The following is a 13,095-nucleotide window of genomic DNA, read 5'->3' as shown; positions in this document are numbered from 1 at the left end:
CAAGTGCTTCAAGATGCCTTTGATCCATACCAACTCGTTGGTGAGCTTCAGCATGGCTCTATACTCGGCTTCTGCACTTGAACATGACACTACCTTCTGCTTCTTGCTCTTCCAAGTCACCAAGTTGCCTCCAATGAATGTGCAATAGCCTGTGGTTGATCTCCTGTCTGCTCTATCACCAGCCCAATCCGCATCACAGTATCCCACCACTTCAGTGCTTCCATTGCAGCCCATCCATACTCCTTGATCAGGTGAGCCGTTGAGATACATCAAGATCCTCTCCACCATGCGCCAATGATGTTCCTTAGGTACTTGCATGTGTTGACTCACCTGATTCACAGCAAAGCAAATGTCAGGTCTAGTTATAGTGAGATAAATCAATTTGCCAACTAGTTTTCTATAGAGTTTAGGATCCTGATAAGGTTTGCTGTCTTCAATCTCCCCCTCTCGTGGGACTTTGTAGCCATCCTCCATAGGCATCCTTGCTGTCTTGCCTCCATAAGCACCTGCACCTTTCAAAAGATCAAGTGTATACTTCCTTTGGGACATGAACAAACCTTCCTTGGATCTACATATCTCAATTCCAAGAAAGTATTTCATTTCTCCCAAGTCTTTAATCTCAAACATGGATTTAAGAAACTCCTTGGTTGCTATGATACCTTCCTTATCACTCCCTGTGATAATGATATCATCAACATACACAAGGAGTGCAATCATACCTGAGGGAGTCGTGAGTGTGAAGAGGGTGTGATCTAGTTCAGACTTCTTGAAGCCTCGGCCATTAAGAGTAGTGCTCAACTTGTTGTACCAAGCTCTTGGTGATTGCTTCAGCCCATAGATGGCTTTCTTCAGTCTCAACACATTTCCACTCTTCACTAAGTGTTCAAGGCCTGGAGGTGGATGCATATACACTTCATCCTCAAGTTCACCTTGTAGAAACGCATTCTTCACATCCATTTGCCATAACCCCCATCCAAGATTCACAGCCAAGCTTAGTACAATCCGGATTGTGTGGAGTTTAGCTACTGGTGCAAAGGTTTCTATGTAATCTTCTCCATAAGTTTGAGTGAAACCTCTTGCAACTAGCCTTGACTTCTTCCTCTCAACCTTTCCATCCGCTTTGTACTTGATTGTGAATATCCATCTACTAGTCACAGCCTTCTTCCCTTTTGGTAACTCACTCTCATACCATGTATCATTCTTGATCATCGCTCCTGCCTCATCTCCAACTGATTCCTTCCATTCTTTATCTTTCATTGCTTCTTCATAGCTTCTTGGGATGTGATTCTCATCCAAGTTTACCATGAAAGCGCAATGTGCTTCTGGATATTGAGCAAAGGAGCACACGGCTTGAGAAGGATGCTCCACAGCTTGGGCATTGTAGTACACTCTCGTGTTTACCCAACTGGAAGGATCCTTCCTTATCCTTGTACTCCTTCTTAGTGGCTGCACAACCGGTTCTTCTTCCTGTTGTTCTTCTACCACTTCATCTTGAGAAGGTGTTTGTGTCACACCATGATCATGTCCATGACCATCCGAGCCTATGCTCTCTTCTCCTTCATTCTCTACTCCTCCTTCATCTTGGTTGGCCTCTTGCATAGGCTCCTCATGCTCCTCTCCTCCCTCATGATCAAGGTGGGATGGTGAACCAACTTCAGGAGGTGTAGTTGTGTGATTCCTCGGATCCTGGGATGTACTGATTCCAAGACCTTCAAGAATGATCCGCAAGGTGGTGGCCTTGTCTGATGTTAAGTCCTTCAGGTCTTCTTGATTCTTTTCTTCATAGTATCCTCTATCTTCCAAGAACTTCACATCTCTAGATACAAGAACTCTCCTTGCTATAGGATCATAGCATTTGTATCCTTTCTGTGTAGCTGAGTATCCTATGAACACAGCCTTAGTGCTTCTTGCTTCTAGCTTGTTGATCATCTCTCCTGGTTTGAGGACAAAGCATAGGCATCCAAAGACTCGCAAGTAATCAAGAGCTGGCTTGTACCTGTTCAGAACTTCAAATGGAGCCTTCTCATTCAGAACTTTGGTTGGAGTTCTGTTTATCAGGTAACAAGCAGTGGCAACCGCATCACTCCAAAATCTCTTTGGAACATTACTCTGAAACATAAGTGACCTTGCCACTTCCATGAGATGCCTATTCTTCCTCTCAGCCACTCCATTTTGCTGTGGAGTATAAGGACAGCTTGTTTGATGTAGGATCCCATGTTGTGATAGATGTTGCTTGAATGCATGACTCGTGTACTCTCCTCCATTATCTGATCTCAAAATTTTAATCTTAGCATGATAATGGTTAGTTACATACATTTGAAAGTTCCTAAATGCATCAAGTACCCTATCTTTGGTCTGAATTAAGGTTAACCAGGTGTATTTGGATTTTTCATCAATGAATGTGACAAAATACTTATAACTATCTCTAGATAAGCAAGGGGCAGTCCATACATCTGAATGAATTAGATCAAAGCAATTATCATAAACGGTAGTAGACTTTTGAAACACAGTTCTACAATGCTTGCCTAAAATGCAAGCTTCACAATCTTTATTCTCAAACACAACACCTGGTACCATTAAGTTCAAAGCTTTAACATGAGGGTGTCCTACTCTAGCATGCCACAATGCATTTTTATTCAACAAAGAAGCAGAAGTAAACGAGCAATATAATCAGGAACAGAAGTGAGTTCTTCAAGCATATAGAGATCTCCCTTAGTCACCCCTTTCCCAATCAATCTGCTGCTCTCAATATCCTGAAACTTCACATCATTAGGACTAAAGATAACATTGCATTGTAAATCATTAGTACATTTCTTCACTGATAATAGGTTTGATGTGAATTCAGGCATGTAAAAAGCTCTAGATTCTTTGTTAAACAGCTTAAGCTTTCCTATTCCTCTAATGGGTATCTTATCCCCATTTGCTATCATCACATGCCCATGTGTAGGTTCTATATCCTTAATCAAGTTTTCATCACTTATCATATGATGTGATGCACCAGAATCAACAATCAATGGTTTACCTACTCGTTTAGCATTATGGCATAGATTACTAAGTGATGGATGCATCTTATCAGTTCTAGCAATGTGAGCATGTCTATACTCATTCCTAGCTTCTAACCGTTCTACTAGTTCTCTAATCAAGTGATCATCCTTATATGCAATCATAGAAGCTCCAAAGGAATAACCGTAAGTGTTACCGTTTTCCTTTAGCATTTTGAAGAGGGCATCAAGGTCTGATCTCTTGATGTAGTCATCATTGCTGCGGGAGCTTGAGGCGCCTGTGTAAGCCACAAGAGACTTCCCATTCCCATCATTGCCTCCAAGCCCATCCACTTCACTGATCTTACTTGTGCCAGCTCCGCTTGAACCTTCAGTCACATTTGCCCTTCCCTCACGCTCCTTCATGAACTTGGCCGGCTTGAGGTGTGGGTGCAGTATCCAGAATTGGCTCTTCTTATGACCATGCTTCTTGCAATGATCACAGTTGCCATTGAACTTCCTGTCCTCGTACTTCCCGTGAGATGCCTTGTTTGCTTGTGGAGCCTCGGTTGAATCCTCATGAGCTGCTTGATTGGCAAGAGAGAGCTCCCCCTTTCCTCCAAACAAACCCATGGATCCCTGCTCCCTTTGGATTTGTGCACACACCTCCTCAAGGTCCGGAAGCTTGTCTGACCTTAACATGTGCTGGATGAGCTGGGTGTAGGCCGGGTTCAGTGTGAGAAGCAGCCCAAAGACCTTGTCTTGCTCGCGCCTCTCATTCAGCTGATCTGGATCAGTTGTGCTCGGCCTCAGCATCTCCAGCTCTGACCATAAGGACCTGAACCTCCCCAAGTGCTTAGTGAACTCCATGTCCTCTTGTGCAAGACGGTTGATCGCTAGCTTCACTTCAAACACACGGCTGAGGTTGGAAGTGTTCCCATACACCTTCTTCAGCGTGTCCCACAGCTCCTTGGCTGATTCACAGTAGCTGTAGGCATCCAAGATAGCTGGGTCCAAGGATGCGTGTAGAACCGTCATCACCAGCATGTCTTCTTGTTGCCATTTCTCCACAGCCGCTTCATTAGAGACCTCTTCTTGATCTCCTCCCTGAGTAATGAGTTTCGGAGCCTCCCCTGTTGTGATGTGCCCCCACAAACCCTTACTTCCCACCGCAGTCTTCACCATCCGAGACCACACAAGGTAGTTGCTACCTTTGAAAGTAACCGCTACCTTCATCCTCATGTTCATCCCATGTTCCATCTTTGCTTGACTTGAAAACTTGAATCTTGGATCTCGTACACACCAACCTTGAGTCTAGAATCACGCAAACCAACAGAACGTAGCACAGCTTCAACTAGAACGGACCACAGCTTCAACACCTTCAAGACTACTCGCGTGTAGCTTCAAGGACGTTTAGCTTGTAACTCTCTAAAGATCAACCCCAGATTCAAATGAACCTGGCTCTGATACCATATGAGATTAAGAGATCCTTAGAGTAATTAGAATAAAGAGAGTGTTTAGGAAGTGATTAAGAGAAGTTTGTGAAAGATTAGGAGACTAGATAGAGCCGTTTAGTGTCTAAGAGTAAACCATAGTGTCTAAGAGATTAGAGAGACTCGAACTACTTAATCTTATTAATGAGTGAGGTTACATATTTATATGGAAAGCATTAGGGTTTACAAGAGGCGAAATGGGCACTATTGAAGCATGTAGAGTCAAGGTTGCTTTCCGGATGATTGGATGGTATGGCTCACACGCTTTGCCTCTTTACAGCCTGTTCCAGCCTGGCACGCTCTTCCCTTATCCACTCAACGGTCTGATCCCTTCTCCTTAAGTCCCCAAGGTAACATTCCCTTGTTACCGTTTCACTTGGTCGAGTTGGGTAAGTTTTGGTCGAGACCTTTGGTACGGACGGTACGGCCATGTACGGCCTTGTACGGACGTCCGTACCATTCACACCCAAACTCCCTAAGCTTCTCCATCTCTTCTCCTCTTCAACTCCTCTTCTCTCCATACCAATATAATCAACTCAACTCAACACACACATCCAAAGGTCCTCAGGTGATCCAAGACTGGCCTGCTCTTGTTGAGTACCTCAAATGGAGATTGATCTGCCAAGATCCTGGTTGGTATCCTGTTGATCAGGTAGCACGCAGTCATCACAGCATCACTCCAATACCTCTTGGGAACCCCTTTGTGGAACATCATGGACCGAGACACCTCCATGAGATGTCTGTTCTTCCTTTCCGCAACTCCATTCTGCTGTGGAGTGTATGGGCAGCTAGTCTGGTGAAGAATCCCATGTTGAGCAAGGTGATCACGAAATGCATGCCCAGTATACTCCCCACCATTATCAGACCTGAAAATCTTAATCTTGGCATGATATTGGTTAGTCACATAGGCTTGAAAATTTTTAAATGCATCAAGGACCCTATCTTTAGTTTTAATCAATGTTAACCAGGTGTATTTGGATTTTTCATCAATGAATGTGACATAATACTTGTAATCATCCCTAGATAAGCAAGGTGCCGTCCAAACATCAGAGTGAATTAAATCAAAGCAGTTTGCATAAAGAGTAGATGATCTCTGAAAAACAGTCTTACAATGTTTGCCCAAAATACATGCCTCACAATCATTATTTTTAAACATGACACCTGGTAACATAATGCTTAAGGCCCTAACATGTGGATGTCCTAGCCTAGCATGCCACAGAGCATCAGTACTTAAGGAAGAAACAGAACTAAACGAGAAACAAGAACTAGAAATAGGTGCAAGGTCTTCAATCATGTAAAGATCCCCCTTGGTTGCTCCTTGCCCAATCAACTTACTGCTCTTAATATCCTGAAACTTAACATCATTAGGACTGAAAATAACATTGCATTGAAGATCAGTAGTGCATTTCTTAACTGATAAAAGATTAGAGGTGAACTCAGGCATGTAAAAAGCTTTTGAATCCTTATTAAACAAGTTCAGTTTACCAATGCCCCTAATGGGAATTCTATCTCCATTCGCAATCATAACATGTCCAAGGGCAGGTTCTATGTCTTTTATCAGATTGTTATCACTAATCATGTGATGAGATGCACCAGAGTCAATTATCAATGGTTTATGCAAGCTACTAGCAGTCTTGGTTCTAGATGTTTCATTTTCAGCTTTCAGGCTCTTAACTACTCCTAACAATCTATCAGTTATGCTAGTATGAGCAGTGGCAGTACATGAGATTTTAAAAATGTCTAACAGTTTATCAGAGATACTAGGTAATGTATGAGCAGAGTATGAGTATCCAAGAGTGTTGCCTAGCATTTTACCAGACTCCTTGAGGGCTCGGATGAAAGCCTCAAAGTCAGCCTTGGTGATCACCTCCTGAGAAGTTAGAGCTCTGCCTTCACTTTCACCCGCCTTGACATTTGGACTAGCCCCTGATGAGCCGGCACCACTTGCCTCAGCAGAAAGGTGAGCCTTAGCTTCTCTATCCTTGTTGAACTTGCTAGGCCTGAGGTGTGGATGTAGGATCCAACACTGACTCTTCTTATGCCCCTGCCGCTTGCAATGCTCACAGCTTCCCTCATACTTCTCATACTTCCTTCCATCTCCACGGTACGCTGCCTTGTTTGCTTGCGCCTCTTCTGCTTTATGAGCCGTGGACATTCCCTTCTTGCCTCCAAACAACCCAAGAGAGCCTTCCTCCTTCTGAAGTTGTGCGCATACCTCCTCCATGGATGGGAGAGTAGGTGATCTCAGGATATGCTTGATCACATCCTGGTAGCTTTCATCTAGAGTCATCAATAGCCCAAACACCTGATCTTGCTCTCTCCTCTCAATGAGCGATTCCTCATCAGTTGTGTTGGGTCTAAGACTCTCAAGTTCGGACCACAAAGCTCCAAACTTCCCCATGTGCTTAGTGAGATCTTCTCCATCTTGCCTCAAGACACTGATGGTTTGCTTCAGATCAAACACCCGACTTATGTTGGACTTGTTTCCATACCTCTTATGGAGCATGTCCCAAAGGCGCTTAGGAGTCTCAAAGTGCACGTAAGCTTCAAGTATGGGGAGCTCCAGGGAGGCATGGAGCACAGACAGCACCATCAAATCCTCTTGGACCCATCTCTTTGCTTCAGCTACCGCAAGAGTCTTCCCGTCGCCTTCTTCTTCATCTTCTTTGGCCACTGGCTCCGGACCATCATCTGTGATGTGGTTCCACAGCCCTAGTCTTCCAATGGTAGTCCTCACCAACTGGGACCACATCAAGTAGTTCGAGCCTCCCTTCAGTGCAACCGGAACCGTCACCAGTTTGCTAAAGTTGGTCGTCTCCATCTCCTCTTCTTTATCACACAAGAACAAACTCGCAAATGTAAAGAAAGGAACAAGGATCTCTCAATACCAAAGCCAACCTGGCTCTGATACCATATGAGATTAGAGAGTAGAATAGGTATTGAGAGATTAAGAGAGATTTGGTAAGAGATTAAGAGAAGTTTAGGAGAGATTGTGAAAGAAATGGGGAGATTTATGTATGAACCATGATGAACAAGAGAGAGACTAGAGAGAGAGTAACATGATTCGCATTAATCCATTAATGAGAGAGTGTTTACAATATATAGGAGTGTTATCTAGGTTTTAAGAAGAGACTAAGCATGTGAGGTCAAGTCTAAGGGAGCCTTTAATTTGGACCGGACCAATGAGCCTCTCCACACGCGTGGTCACTATGCTAAAAGTGAACCTTATCCTTCCAGCCTGTGCCAGCCTGTAGAGATGCTCTTCCTCTATCCATAAACGGTCATATGCCTTCTTTGGTCAAGGCAAAACGTGATCAGACCGTGAACTTCTTCTCGCGGTAACATTTCTTTACCGCATGGTCGATACCGTCTGTACGGCCGTACGGCCATGGTACGGACTTGTACGGACCGGTACGGACGGTTCTTGATGTTAGGAGTTTTCAAGGCTCCTAAGACAAATGTTGTAGTATAGAAGATTGTCGAACCAGTTCTGAGGGATATCAAAGCACTGAGAATGCAAGTACTCACTTAATCTAAGTGCAACCAATGATTTAGATGGGTTTTAAACTATGACTAAAACTAGAAAGCAATAACAGAATGATACTTTCTTGACTAAAGGAAAAGAGAACTCATGGGTATAGGGATTAGACCTTGGGTGATCAAGTATCGAACTAAGGATGGCAGATGATCAATCAAACTATCAACCTTAAGCCTAGACACAATTCTAAACAAACTCTATGTCTAGATGAATGCTCATTTGCTAACATATCTCAAACATCAAATGTCTTTGGTTGAATAATATGAAAGCAATCATTACTAACAAGTCTATTAGCTATCTTAGTACCTTTAACAACAAATGTCTTTGGCAAAGTATACTAAAAGCCTAGAAGAGTTGTCTCGGGCATTTCATCGAACACCTTTCGGGTGAGAAATGCCTAAGGATCAACAACTGAGTGGCCAACTCAGAAGATGCATTATGATTACTCTACTAGCAAGGAAATATGAATGATCTACACTAAAACATCCTAGCTCTAACCTAATCACCCTTAATCTCCCTAACCCATGAATTCAAAAGGTGATTACTCACTAATCTCCATGATTCCTCTTAAACCCATATTGGATTTCAGATTAATCATGTAGAGAAATACAGGAAATAAAAGGAACACAGAATTTCAATAACAAACTGATCAATTCATTCAAAGAGATCCCTTTCCAAAGGTTTTTGGTGGTTTTTCTAAGAACAAAGATAATCCCCTCTTGGTGGCTTACAGAGTATTAAAACATAGGTTTTCAGAATAAAAAACGTGCCTCATAAAATGACAAAAAGGCCCTTGAGAAAACATGAATTCGAGCAGATAGGCGACGCGCAGCGACCTCGGCAAGTCGCTCCAGCACGTCGCTCTGGGCTTCGGGAGCGACCTCGCTGGGTCGCTGCGAGAGGTCGCTCCGAGAGCGATTTCGTGTTTCCGAGAACCAAAATGGCGAGCGACTTCTCCCTGTCGCTCTGGTAAGGTCGCTCCAAGCTTCGGGAGCGACTTCAGCACGTCGCTCTGGAAGGTCGCTCCGAGGTCAAAATGTGTGTCTCCGGATGTGAAAACGCGAGCGACTTTGTGCAGTCGCTCTGGATGAGTCGCTCCGGGATGTGGTGCACAGCGACCTCATGCCGTCGCTCCCAGAAGTCGCTCCAGGCAGTGCTCGTCCAAAGACCACTCTAATCACCTCCTTTGAGCTCCAAATGCACCCAAATGTCTCCAGAAACTCCATGTGGTACTCAAATACCTGATAGAGACATATGTATGCAAAATGTAACCTAGACATGGCTAAATCCTAATCTATATGATGAAAATGCTAATGGATGAATGGATAAAACAATGCAAATATGCAAGATATCAACTCCCCCAAACTTGTTCTTTTACTTGTCCACAAGTGAACTTTCTAGAACTCATAGGGAGAGAGGTTGAAGGTGGGAGCACATAGCCAAAAGAAACACAACTAGCACACTCTCTTATTACACTCTAGCTTCTCTAGGCCTATCTTAACTCTTTTTGTTCTTACACTCATCATCAAGCATCCACACATTCAAATCAACCAACTCTCACATTCATTAAGCACAAAACATCAGGTGAATTCTTGCAAATGGTCAGTTGGTCCAAGTCATTTGGTTGGGTAAGGGAAGGCTTTTATTCAAGTGATTCAAGAGGTTCAAAACATATGATCTTTAAGGTGGTTTACTCTCAAAACAAGTAGCCTTGACATTGCACATAATATATCTAAGAAAGGGACCAACTCATGCATACAATGCTCAATCTCCATTGTTCTACCCTTTTCCCAAACATACAAATCACACAATCATTTCCCAATGTCAAACCCTACTCACATCTCTCACCAAAAGATCCTAAGAACTTTAACTCCTTCTCTTTGAAATCTACAAGGGATTTTTCACAACCTCAAAACATTTCTTAGCTCCTAACAACTTTGCTAGCCCCCCTTTCTTTTTTTTTTCTTTTTTTTTTTTTTCTTTTTCTTTTTTTTTTTTTTTCGATTTCTTTTTTTTTTTTATATATATTTTTTTTTAGGTTGGGGGCCAAGACTTTTCAAAACTAGAGCTAGAGGTTCTCTACTTATCCCAGAAAATCGATTCACTTAAGCACAAAGAGTCTATCCTTTTTATTTTTCATTTCTCCCAAATCATGATCACAACACTCACCATCCCACCTATAGCTAGACAAAAGAGTGTCCAATCTAGCAAAAATGAAGATCAAGCATTGTCGTTCCCGATACTCTCAACATTATGCGCATGTAAGACTTTCCGAAGAAGGCCTCACTCATCAAACAATGAAAGCTTAAAAGGAAGGAAAGGTTTTGGGAGTGGTCTACCACTAGAGTTTGTCAAAAAGATTGGCATAAAAGATGTGACAACTCCAGTGTGTATAGCCATGACTCAGTACACAAGGGACCCTAAGCAAGAAGCATTAAGTTCATTCATTTCTAATAAGGTTGTAGTTGGCTTCAAAGACTGAGTTTCAGCAATCAACAAGTTTCAGGAAGAGTTTTCAAGGCTCGAAACATACAAGTCTTTTTGAGAGGTGCAAAAGCTAGTCAAGTGCAACGTAGTGTTCTTTACAAGGCATTTAAAATCATTGCTCCCAATGCAGTGAATGCAACCTATATGCTCTAGACTCTCCTAGAAATGCAAATGATGCAAACTAAATGATTGATTTTTTTTTTTTATATGCAAATAGGTATGCAATGCATGACTCAATGAAACAACATCAAAGCAAACATGATCAAATACTTGGTACCTCCCCCAAACTTGAGTTACACAGTCTCTGTGTTGTCAAGTAGAGAGAGAGATACCGAAAAGAAGACTAATATGCAAAAATAAAATGGTATATACAGGGGAGTGTGATGGGTTACCTTCTATGGGGAATGAGTAGAGGGAGATGATCCCTCCTCGTCGTCCTCAGGTGGTAACTCTTCAAGGTGCTCATCAGCAGGAGTGTCCATCTCTTCAATGTAGAAGGCTTGCCCGAACACAGTTGGTTTCCTCATTTTCCTCTTGATGTCAAAGTGGAGGATGTTCTCTTTACCCAAATGGAGATCAATCGTGCCTTCCTTCACATTAACAATAGCTCCTGCTGTAGCTAAGAATGGCCTTCCTAGAATCAATGGGTCTTGAGCCTCCTCACCCATCTCAAGCACCACAAAATCTGTAGGTATCTCATACCTTCCAATCTTCACAGGGAGGTCCTCTAAGATGCCCACAGGATACTTCACTGAACGATCAGCTAACACCAGAGAGAGTCTACACTTCTTGAACTGGGTGAATCCAAGCTTCTTTGCAACAGACAAAGGCATCAAGCTGACACTAGCTCCCAAATCGCAGAGACTTTTCTCAAATACCATAGGTCCAAGAGCACAAGGTAGTGTGAAGCTTCCTGGATCCTCTAATTTCTCTGAACATCAAGCCTCTGGATGATGGCATTGCACTCATGGGTAAGAATCATCATGCCTTCCATCTCCTTCTTCTTTGCAGCTACAGCATCTTTCAAGAACTTGCTGTATTGAGGAATCAACATAAAAGCATCGATGATGGGCATTGCAACCTGAGCTTCACTCATTTGCTTCTCAAACAGAGCCTTGTACTTCTCTAGCAGCTGCTTCTTGAATCTACCAGGGAATGGAAGTTTGGGTTCATAGGGAGGAGGAACAAAAGAACTTTCACTTGCTGGAGTTACAACTTCACCATCTTTTACTGTCTTCTTCTCTTCCCCAACCTTTCCTTTACCTTTGGCTTCCACTATCTTCTCCAAGATCTCGTCATTGATCTTCTCATCAACAATCACCACTTCATCATCTATGTTGATGGCAACCCCCTCACCTAGTTTCTCAGCATCCTTGGTGAGGGTTCTAGGAGGTAACTGTTTACCACTCCTAAGGGTGATAGCTTTGGCCTCCTTGGGGTTTTGGTCAGACTTTCCAGGTAGAGATCCTTGCTGGCGATTCTGGTGAGTGTTCATGGAAGCAAACTGATTCTCTAAATTCCTGACTGTAGAAGCAAGGTGTGAGAATTTGTTGTTGAGCTCATTGTAGCTCCCATCAATCTTGGTATGAAGGTTCTTCAACTCATAACCAACATGCTTCTCACTTCTAGTCTGAGACTCCAAGATTTGTTTCAGTAAGGTATCAGTGCTGCTCTCTTGAGGAGCAGAGGAACCAGACGAGGGATTTTGCTGAGGCTGATAGCTGCCTTGCTGATTGTTCCGAGGCGGATAACCACTCTGCTGGTTGTTGGAATAGGACTTCTGTTGGTAGTTGTTGTACTGAAAGTTGGGTTCTTTCTTGTACCAGCTACCATTGTTGTTGATGAAACACAGCTCTTCCTGACCTTCCAAACCCTCAACTTCATGGACAACAGCTGGTGTCTCTTGGCTTGGGTTGCCAACAAAGTGCAGCTGCTCTTGGGTAGCTTTATCAGCAAGGAGGATGTCTATCTTATCCTGTAGAGCTTTCAACTCCTTCCTCGTTGCTTATCCTCAGTTCTACTGCTTCTGTCGTGGTCTCCACTGTAGACTGCATCACTCTTAACCATGTTGTCAACCAGCTCCTCTGCATCCTCCTCAGTTCTCCCCAAGAAGAACCCATTACTAGCTGTATCCAGTCTGGCTCTGTACTTAGGGAGAGCACCACGGTAGAATGTGCTCAGCAAGCTCTCCTTAGAGAAACCATGGTGTGGGCATTGAGCTTGGTAGCCCTTGAATCTCTCCCAGGCTTCACTGAACCTTCCAAGTTCTTCTGTTGAAAGCTGGAAATCTCGTTTCTCAGCTTAGCAGTTCTTGAAGTAGAGAAGAACTTCTCCAAGAATGCTTTCTTGCAGTCATCCCAAGTGGTGATGGAGTCGCTGGGTAGAGACTTCTCCCACTGACGTGCCTTATCCCCCAAAGAGAAAGGGAATAGCTTGAGCTTTAAGGCATCTTCGGACACACCATTGGTTTTTGACAACCCACAGTAGCTGTCGAACCTGTCCAAGTGATCAAATGGATCCTCTAGAGCCAAGCCATGATACTTGTTGTTCTCGATCACGTTGAGGAGTCCTGATTTGATCTCAAAGTTGTTGGCTG

General features: G+C 43.3%; 1 non-coding gene across 1 annotated transcript; it reads left to right on the top strand.

The window, feature by feature from the left end:
* The first annotated feature begins 12,696 nt into the window (after positions 1–12,696).
* On the top strand, positions 12,697–12,802 carry LOC117130388. The gene has a single exon (XR_004453803.1). It is a non-coding gene; the product is annotated as a small nucleolar RNA R71 (small nucleolar RNA).
* Positions 12,803–13,095: the final 293 nt, after the last annotated feature.

The sequence above is a fragment of the Brassica rapa genome, unplaced genomic scaffold (genome assembly GCF_000309985.2).
Source record: "Brassica rapa cultivar Chiifu-401-42 unplaced genomic scaffold, CAAS_Brap_v3.01 Scaffold0431, whole genome shotgun sequence".
NCBI classification, from domain to species: Eukaryota; Viridiplantae; Streptophyta; class Magnoliopsida; order Brassicales; family Brassicaceae; genus Brassica; species Brassica rapa.
Note: the sequence above shows the minus strand (reverse complement) of the source record. Positions and strands in the feature narration are given on the sequence as shown.